The 10,001-nt window shown below is 40.0% G+C and overlaps 1 long non-coding RNA gene across 7 annotated transcripts; it reads left to right on the top strand.

The window, feature by feature from the left end:
- The first annotated feature begins 7,204 nt into the window (after positions 1-7,204).
- Positions 7,205-9,781, top strand: LOC131606616 (uncharacterized). Of its 7 annotated transcripts, XR_009284918.1 has the most exons (6): positions 7,206-7,566; positions 8,294-8,355; positions 8,505-8,546; positions 8,614-8,688; positions 8,765-9,438; positions 9,518-9,781. It is a non-coding gene; the product is annotated as an uncharacterized LOC131606616 (long non-coding RNA). The 7 variants fall into 7 exon arrangements; XR_009284920.1 differs by having other exon boundaries at positions 7,205-7,566; positions 8,459-8,688; XR_009284917.1 differs by having other exon boundaries at positions 7,205-7,566; positions 8,294-8,546.
- Positions 9,782-10,001: the final 220 nt, after the last annotated feature.

Raw genomic sequence — 10,001 nt, 5'->3', positions numbered from 1 at the left:
CAACATCGACTCAACATCAGGAGAAGACCTAAGCATGATCTTCAGGACTGAAAGAATAAGATCTTTTACGATCTATGACTCAACATCGACTCAACATCAGGAGAAGACCTAAGCATGATCTTCAGGACTGAAAGAATAAGATCTTTTACGATCTATGACTCAACATCGACTCGACACCAGGACAAAAGAAAACATTGTGTCAGACACTCATCAGAGATTGAAGATACCTCGCCTCGGCACCGTGGTTGGAAGAGATTTGAAATGTAGTAGCAGATATCAATCAGAATTTGTAAGGACAACTTTTTGTGTGGGGATGTATCATTGTCTTGACTGGGTGCGGATTTGTATTATCTGGCTTATGCTTTGTATGCATGTTTGAATTTTTCTGTGGCGTAATGCTCCATCTTGATGGATATGCTACGCTTTTGAGGATGTAATGTTATATGCAATGAGTACTATATGCAGAATGCCAAATAAAGGCATTGGTGATGTAAACACCAGGGAGGATCCCCTTAGTGTTAAGGACCATGTGGAGGTGCCAATAGATATTGGAATTTTGATTTGAAAGATGCACTTTTCTTTGACTTGAAGAATGATTTCTGACTTCTCACCATGCGCCACTGCTTGGAGGATTTTCAGTTTGAGGAGATTCCCTCGATTCACCATGTTAGGGATGAGAAATCCAGATAAGGAGCCTTGACTAGGGAAGTAGAACGACTCCTAGGAGGGATAAACCCTTATGCTTGAGGAGAGACCAAATTTCTAGGAGAAATAAACTCCTATGGTCATGGAGCGACAAAAACTCAGAATTGTCCCCCAGGCTTCGTGACTTATGGAGGGATTTGCCCCAGAGGATCCTTGGAGAGATTTGTCGAATCTCGACGTAACTGCCCCCGATTGGTCGAACTCAAGAGAGATTCCTCGACATGATTGCCCCAGATTGATCGAAGCTTGAAAAGATTTATAGCCATGACTGCCCCAGATAGATCAAGGCTTGAAGATGTTTACCTCGACATGATTGCCCCAGATATGCTGAATTTGAGAGGTCAAACCTCGACTTAATTGCCCCTGATTAGGTACATCGGACTAGAATCCTCAAGCCTTCATTGTTTTGAAGTTAAACAAACATGGAAACAACTTTACCACGCTCAACGGAGTCTTCAAACTCTTCCCCTCAAGGTAATCAAAGAAAGTATTAATTGTTCATGCCCAACGGAGTTCTTTAGAGAACCTGCCCCTTGATGGTCAACATTTGGAGTGATTAGCTTTTACTCCTCGGAGTTCTCAAGTCTCTTGTATTTTGACATGATCAAGTTGCTCACTGATTCTCATCCTTGAAAATTTCCTTGATGTTAAGCACACATTTCGCATGCAAAAGAATGTTAATTCTAAGAATGGTAATTCTAATGCAAAGCCTATGTTGATCTTGAAGTTGTAAACTTTTTATGAGATGAGGTTGCGACACAACCTCGATTTTTGCATATGGAAGATAAAGCAAGCATACGATACCAACATGGATATGAGTCTCGCTTCATTGGAAGTCAGTTGAACGCTATCTCGTCGGAGTGTGTTTTCAAAACAAACCCTACTTCAATTAGGACTTTTAAGGGTTGTAACTTGGCCAGGTTCCCGGTTTTCAGAAAACAAAGGATTTTAGGCTCAAAATTATTTGGTACCCACCCCCTTCGTGATGTTCTCCATTCCTATGTTCAATTAACTCGACACGAGTGCTCATCCCTCACAAGGAATTTTGAGATGGTTGAAGAATCAATGAGGATTTTTGGACATGGCGGGTCGCTCACCTTTTATTCTTCTGATTCATGATCACACGACTTTGTTCTTGCTTGGCAATTTCATCATCTTTTTTCTTTCGCCATTTTCTTTTTCATCTTTTATTTTCATTATTTTTCGCCATTTTTTTTTTGCTCTTTTTTCTTTTGAACAAGTCGTGTGACCTCGCATAGTCTTTGATTCGTTGGAGGTGATTGCGACTGCCTCACTCCTTTGATTTGATGAAGGATTACCATTGTGGTATCGTCATCTCTTGATCTCTTGATGGAATAAGTATAATCATTGTGGTTTTGACATTCCTCAACCTTTTGGAGGATAACCATTGTTGTATCCTTAGATGCATGCCCTTCTGGTGAGTTTTGAACACTCGATCAAGTTAAATGAACATTACCCTGCCCCAAGGTCAAAATAAGGGTTTTAATGATTTAGAAAAGAACTCCTACTTCAAGGCTCAAAGGGGTCGACGAGGGTCTATCTCCCTTATATCTCCGGTGTTTGGGGATTTGAAACAATGCCTGTACATCCTCAGTAGGGTTTTATTCAAAAGCACATGATTAGAGATTTTTGCGTTTTTATTTTTCATCATTCTCCCTCAGCTTTTGCCTAAGCAAGCAATTAATAAAGTTGGTATCGTAATGCCAAAACATTTTATGAGTGATAACGAATGGATTACTTCAAGACGAACATGAACAATGTATTATGATTTTCATTCAGAAATTAACAAGTTTTTACATGCTATAAATGCTTAAACAAACAATGAAATGTTACGAATGAGAATGCAATGAAGAACTGAATGGCTGCCATTGTTGAGGAGACTTGACTCCGTCTGGACTTGTTGATCTCGAATACTTTCTGCAGTTCCTTCCAAACTCTTCAGATTACTTCAAAAGAGAACTCCAACGAAGTCACCCATGAGTCGTAAACTTTTGCTTTGCTTTAGGGATTCGAGCAATGCGAGTGATGCAATGCTCAAGATAAAAGTACGTCTTGCTTATCCCTCGTGCGGGAGCCCCAAGCATAGGTGTTGTAGAAGTATTCATTATCAAAAGTGGAGGAACCTTGCATGGTCATCAAATTGAGAACTTGTGGTGAAGAAGACCTTGAGAATGAGGAGCATTGTGTAGAATACTCTTGATTACCACATGGAAGAAGATTCCGACAAAGTCACCCAAGAATTTGTAATGCTTTAGGGATTCGAGCAATGCGAATGATGCAATGCTCAAGATAAGAGTGCGTCTTGCTTATCCCTCGTGCGGGAGCCCCAAGCATATTCATTGAAGAATTATTTGCCGTCAAACATGGAGGAACTTTGCGTGATCACCAAACTTAGAGAAGTTACTTGTTGCAAGGAGAGCTCAAACACCAACTGAAACACCAACCTCCACGGATACAACTGAGCATAAGAACCTTGAGAATGAGAGATGGTTCTACAAAACATTCTTGATTACTTTTTGAAAAAGATTCTGACAAAGTTGCTCGAGAATTTGTGGTGTTTTCATTATTATCATACCAACGAGTTCAAACAAGGAAGCAGCTTTCTACAAAACAGGAAATACTTGAAATGAGAACACATAAAGGAAATGATGATTGCCATAGTTGAGGAGACTTGACTCCTTCTGGGCTTATTCTTCTTTTTTTTTTTTGATACTTTCTGGAATACGGGCATTCACTTAGGCATGAACTCTTCGTTTTATGCGCAGGCCATTTGGAGTGAATGATATTACTTTGGAGTCAACGAGATCTTGGACTTTGTGTTTCAAAATATTACAATTCTCAGTTGAATGTCCAGATGTCCCAGAATGGTACTCACACCTTGCATTTAAGTCATATCCTTGAGGAATCGATGTTGGAGGGGGCTTAAACTCCTTTAGTTGGACCAAAGAATCCTTGAGCAAATGAGAAAGCAGCTGACTATAGGTCATAGGAATTGGGTCAATCCTTCTTGGTGGTCTCCTTGGCATTTGTGGACCCGGCTGATGGCAATGATTCCAATACCCATTCTGTTCAGGTGTCTTCCTCTTTTGATCTGGCTGTGAAACAAATGGAGATTGATGAGGTGGGAAACCTGGAACCCAAGATGGTGCATTATGCTTCTGATTTGAAGTAGATCTGACATAGAAGTATGAATCAACCTTTTCTTCCACCGCAGTTGGAACCCCATTTCCTTGAACAAACATACCCTCGGGGGTGAACAAAATCACTTTTGAATCAATGAGATCTTGAATTTGCTGCTTCAGCGCCCTACAATTCTCAATATCATGACCAGGTGCCCCAAAATGAAACTCACATCGAGCATTGGCATCAAAGGTGGGGGGGAAGCTTTTCAGGCGTAGCCAATTCTCGTAGCTCAACCAACTGAAGCTCCAGCAAACGGGGAAGTAACTGAGCGTAAGGCATCGGGATAGGATTGAGAATTCTCTGAGGTTTCTTAGGCTTTTTCCCACACATTTGGCCTCCTTGAAGAACAGATTGGCATGGAGGTAATGGCACATGGAGTTGAGGAGGAACTTCCTGAGGTATTCCATGAGTGGGAAGGGATCCTACTGAAGAGAAGGGATCAACAACTTCTGTTGCAGCAGTAGGAACAACATCCCCTTCCTTTCTTAGTACTGTTTTTAGAATTTCCATAACCAAGCTTAACTGAGTCTTCAACTGACTATTCTCTTCTTTTAGTGCATCCTGATTATGGACCAAGTCTTGCATCTCCAACATAAGATGACCCATTTGTTCCCTCATCTCATCCATTTCCTCACGGAGTTGTTCCATAGTTGATTTTGGAGTCGTGGCGGTGAGAAGTCGAATTTGTTGTTGATCTTGAAATCTGAAGAGAAAGGGTCCCATAAGTATCTGAGAGAACCATGAAATGCATGATAGTATGAATGCATGTTCCGTTTGTGAGAGATCCTAAAGTCTTTTCACACTTTTTTGTTCTCTTTTGGAATCAAAGCCCTTTTTTTTTTGTATAGAATATCTTTTCTTTTCTTTTTTCTGATCTTCTATTTCTTTTTCCTTTTTTCTCTTTTTTTTTTTTTTTGGAAATAGACTTTAGGACCCCCCGCAAATGAAGTGGATGAAGGAATAATGTTATGCAATGCAAAGGCATGGGATCAAGGCTCATATAATCTTAGTAACCACCGCACAATCCTCTGAATAACTGATGTGAAACCTCTGTACAGGCCAAATGTCACAGGATCAAAGGTTCGACGCCTTTTTTGAATACCAGAATATCAAGCACCATGAGAACAGACCAAATAAAGGTCCGACCTCAAGTATGAAGAAGTAATGGTATGTAGGAGCCAAGGTTTCCTGTCCCACCCCAAACTCACGGGTATGAATTCTAGACACGGACAGGTGGTCCCTAATGGTCACTAGGGTCTACAGTTCCCATGGGGTACAAAGTGTTTGAGGCAACAAGCGTGCCAGACACAGTGTTCCATGAAAGAACCTCGCCCAGTTGTGGTACCTCATACTGAACTCATCCATAGCAAGCGCTACGGTAGTCAACATGAGCATCCACGCTAATCCTATGTGTCACTTGGCCTGGGTAATGGGCCTTTTACCTCACACAAACCCCCCCACCTGCAAAACAGAACAGAAGACCCCAAGGAACACAGAATATAATCCATATGCATGATGTGCAAAAAGAAATAAACATGATATGCAAGCAGAAAATAAACATACAAACATATATACAAGATATAGACATAAAACAAATAAACACCCAATAAAAGAAACAAACAAAGGCTAGGATCGACTTGCTTAGGTAATCCCCAGCAGAGTCGCCAGCTGTCGCACGCTCGCGAAAAATGAACAGAGTCGCCACCAATATATTTATCCCAAAAGGGAAAGGAATATCAGAAAACCTAACAAAGGAAGGAACAGGGTCTTGCGACCAGAGAATCAAGGTACAGGAGTCGGTTACGCGAGGGGAAGGTATTAGCACCCCTCGCGCCCATCGTACTCGATGGTATCCACCTATGTTTGTTTCTATCTAAAGGGTGTGTCTATGTCTATGTCTACATGCGAATGAATGCAAAAGAAATACGGGGAAAAGAAGGAAATATTTACAAATGTGCTCGTTCAAGCCCCGCGACTTGATGCCTACGTATCCTTTTCAGGAATCAGAGCGCCGTAGTTCGGCTCCATAGTTTCTGTTTGTTTTTGTGTTTTTTAGTTGGGCGGCGTTAACGTTCGCGCTCTTGCACAAGGGGACAGCCTAGGATGCAATGGAGCGGAAATAACGGTGCCCTTAAGAAAGCGAGAGAAGAGAGAGAGTTTGAGTGTTTCGAGGAAATCCCTTAAGCAAGGGAAACTCGAGTTACTCTTTGGTTGGTGTTTTTTAGGAGTTGGGAACTTACGCCTGAATGGAACCCTTAAGCAAGGGAGCTCCAGGCACTCGAACATCCCTTAAGCAAGGGAAGTTACAAGCTTCCATTCCCTTTTTATTAGTCAAAGTATTTATTAGTCATTTTTTATGAGTTTTCTTGGTGTTTTTTATGGGAAATTTATTCAAGTATTTTTAAATGGGTTAAAGTTGAAAAGAAAAAGAAACTAGCCTAAATGAAGGGAATTTCTACCTATTATTATCATGGTTTCTACCTATGGTTAGGAATAGGAGAGCATGAAACTTAAAGCAAAAAGTAGGATATTGAAAATGGCATGAATAAGAACAAGTCGAAATATAGCACAAAAGTGAATTAAAAGTACTTTTATTTTTATTGATTTTTTATGGAAGAAATGAGTTCAAATCAAGTAAAAGACCAAAACAAAATAGCCTAAAACTACTATTTTTTATGTACATTTTTTGACAAAATTGGTATTCTAATCAAACACAAGAATTAAAAGTCTAAACTAATATTTTGTGATCATTTATTTTTAGTCAAAAATTAGTGTTAAGGTCTAAAAGTACAAGGAAGAAAATTAGCAATTTATTATTAAAATGTAAGGAAATCTAAATTCTAAAATGCAAAAGAGTGTGAATTGAGGGGGTGCATGTTGAAACTATGGGTGCAGTAAGCATATACGCGCAGGGCCCAGACTGAATTAGGCCCACCAGAGTTTGTTTTATTGTTACAGTATGCCAAAAACGTGGTATGGGCCACCTGGGGTGTGAAACTGAAAAATGAAGGTGTAAGTAATGGACAGGGCGCGGGCCCACTGAATACTGGCCCAGCAGAATGATTATTGTTATAGTTTTGTTTTTGGACAGCAATAGGAGGTGTATGGGCTCTCAGGGGGTGTGAAGGGTAACTCGTGAAGGCCCAACGGATTTGTTGTTTTGGTCCCAAAGCATTATCCAGATTTTATTTCAGATTTAGTTATCTAGATTTTTTGTATTAACATTCTAATTACCAGCAATCACATACGAATAATCCTCATTCAATTTTTCTAACCTCAGATTAATTTCAATTAAACATAGTTAGCAATTACTGTGACATAACAAAAAGGGTTAGGGTTACAAACCTGTGAGCATTCAAACTGATCTCTCCCTTTTTCAATCGGCGACGGCGGTGCTTTCACGACGGCGATCAGAGTTCCCTTCTTCGACTGAACCAGCGGCGGACTCCCTTCCGACCCCTTCTGATAAGCTCGAGTACACCACTCTCTAAGCCGAACACATGCTTTTCTCCATCTCCGATCGTCTTTCACACATATCGTTATCTCTTCGATTCGTATCGATCGGACAAAAAACACCCGGTGCTTCTTTGAACGATGGAATGCGATGAAGACGTAGGATAAACGCGGAGAAACAAACGAAGGATACTCTGGTTTCAGGTGATAACACGCATTCAAACTTCTGTAACTCTCCTTCTATCACCTTCTTCTATGCTCTATTTGTTTTTGATTTCATTTTCTTCTTCTTTTTCTGTATGCGGTTTTGGTGAGTGAGGTTGGGAGGGTGAAGATGAAGAGTGTATGAAGATTGGAGAGTGGAAGATGATGGTGGATGAAGGTTGGTGAAGATTAGTGGAGTGGTGTATGTGAAGTTGATTCTGTTATAGGTTGGAAGTGAAATTGAATTCAGTTAGAGAGGTGAGTGATAACGATGAAGATGGTGAAGGATGAATGGAGTATGAGGTGATGGTCTTGGATCGTGTGATTGATGAAGGTTTGAAGGAGGTTGCAGAGATTGAAGATGAATCGAAAATGGAAAATGGACGTGTGAAGAGAAGGAAGATGAAAATGGTGGAGAAGGTGAGGTGAGAATGGAGAAAGTAGTGTGTTTGAACTTTAGGTTTTAGCACTTCTTCTCTCAAGGTTTGCAAGCGAAACAATGACGAAGCTTAGTGCTTGTGCTTTCTAGGTGTAGCTTTCTGAGTGGGTGGAGCTGACTATTTATACAGCGATGATTGGGCGATCAATATGAGTTCTTAGATGTGGGACTCAGGATCACAGCTCATGATGTGTTTTTTTTCAATTTCTTGAATGTGGGACTGATATGATTGCAGCATAGTTTTTTGATTTCTTGAATGTGGGACTAATATGAACTTTGGCTCTGCAGGTTTCTTGATGGTGAAGAGTGATACCAATGTGGAGCTGCTTGTTTGTGTGGCCGAATTTCACGTATGGATTTTGTTTTTTCTGTTATATTATGTATGGCTGGTTGCTGTCTTCCTTTTCTTCTGTGTGTGAATATAGATTGAATGGCATGCTGTTTTGGATAAAGGATTGATTTGAATGGAGTGCTGAATTGTGATTTTATGCGTATGCAGCTGTTACGGATTAGTAGGTTTATTTTTCTCTGTGTTCTGAAGGTAATGCAGCCCTGCTGTTAGTTAGAGTTTGGCTGTTTATAAGTTACTAACTGCAGGTTTTGTGCAGGTTTGAATGCGGTTGTTAGTGGTTAGGACTGGTATTGAACATGGTTGCTAATGGTTAGGACTAGTGTGAAATTCGGTTAGTGAAACTGTTAGTTTTAAATGGTGCAGCAGGTTGTCTCTTGTAGGCTGAACTTGTTTTATTGTGAATGCAGGTCTGATGGTTTCATGAAAGCAAGAGATGGTGAGCTGTTTTTTTCCTTTTGTACTTTGTTTTGCTGATTTATGTTGATTGTTTTGTGGAATGGTCCCTGAACTGGTTCAGTATGGTATATTAGTTTAGTGTAGCATGACGGTTCGAATTCTAAGGGGTTTTGTGGTTTATTATTTTTGGGAATTAAAAAGGTATGTGGTTAGTATGTGTATGGCAGCAGGTTTGACTGGTAATTGTGTAGGGGCTGTTTTCTTTTGTATTGAACTAATGTATGTTAATACTTAATGGATGTGCTTGGTACTGGCAGTTGGTTTTGAATAGTGGCAGGTGTACATGACTTGAAGATGGCTTGAATATTGTGATGAGTGTTTGAGTGTTGAACATCAGCTGACTGCAGACAGGACTTGAATATGCTGTTAGATTTGAGTCTGAATTTGGTTTTATGTATGGCTGAACCATGATGAATGATGATACTGAACTGAGACATTCTGATATTGCGGGTTTGGAGCAGCATGAGGAAGTGAATATTGTGGCTGAGTGACTGCTATGGTTGAATGGGATGGGACTGATTTAATGTTGGCTTGATAGTGCCGAGTCAGATTCAAGTGTACCTCAAGAGTGTTTCGCTTTTTTTTTGTGATCGTTTTGAATTATGTATTTATGGTGCCAGTTTAGGTATGTATTGTATGGTAGTTTTGAACTGTGAAGGTAGGGTAGGCTGACTCATGACTCATGTATGTTCACAAATATGCAGGTCTTTTCTCTCAGATGGATGCAAGATACGATGACTTGATTTGAACTGATATTGGCTCCGATGTGTATGGGACTGTTAGTAAATGGATGTGGAATGTATTTTTATGAACCAAGACTTATTTCAAATGTATTTTGGAGTGTATGTGAATGTATGTATTAATGCAAGACTGTATGATTGTATTGGCTTGTTTGACAAACTCCCTGTAATAGCTGCTGACCCATGTAATGATAGGGATGTTGAATGGAACTTGTATCCTTTTAGACATGACTGAAAGCTTGAATTGTAGTGCAAATAGATTTTAGCTTTTTCTTCCTTTCAAAAGCAATTTGAAAATTCCTCCCTACACTTTGAAGCATCAAATCTTTTGCCATTACTTTACTCACCATGCTTGAATCCAACTACCAATAAGAAAGCCTTTAGTTATAGCTTCACTCTTGCAATGATTTCACGAAAACTCCTCATAGACTCCAATCCTTGTGATATT

The sequence above is a fragment of the Vicia villosa genome, linkage group LG5 (assembly GCF_029867415.1).
Source record: "Vicia villosa cultivar HV-30 ecotype Madison, WI linkage group LG5, Vvil1.0, whole genome shotgun sequence".
Classification (NCBI taxonomy): domain Eukaryota; kingdom Viridiplantae; phylum Streptophyta; class Magnoliopsida; order Fabales; family Fabaceae; genus Vicia; species Vicia villosa.
Note: the sequence above shows the minus strand (reverse complement) of the source record. Positions and strands in the feature narration are given on the sequence as shown.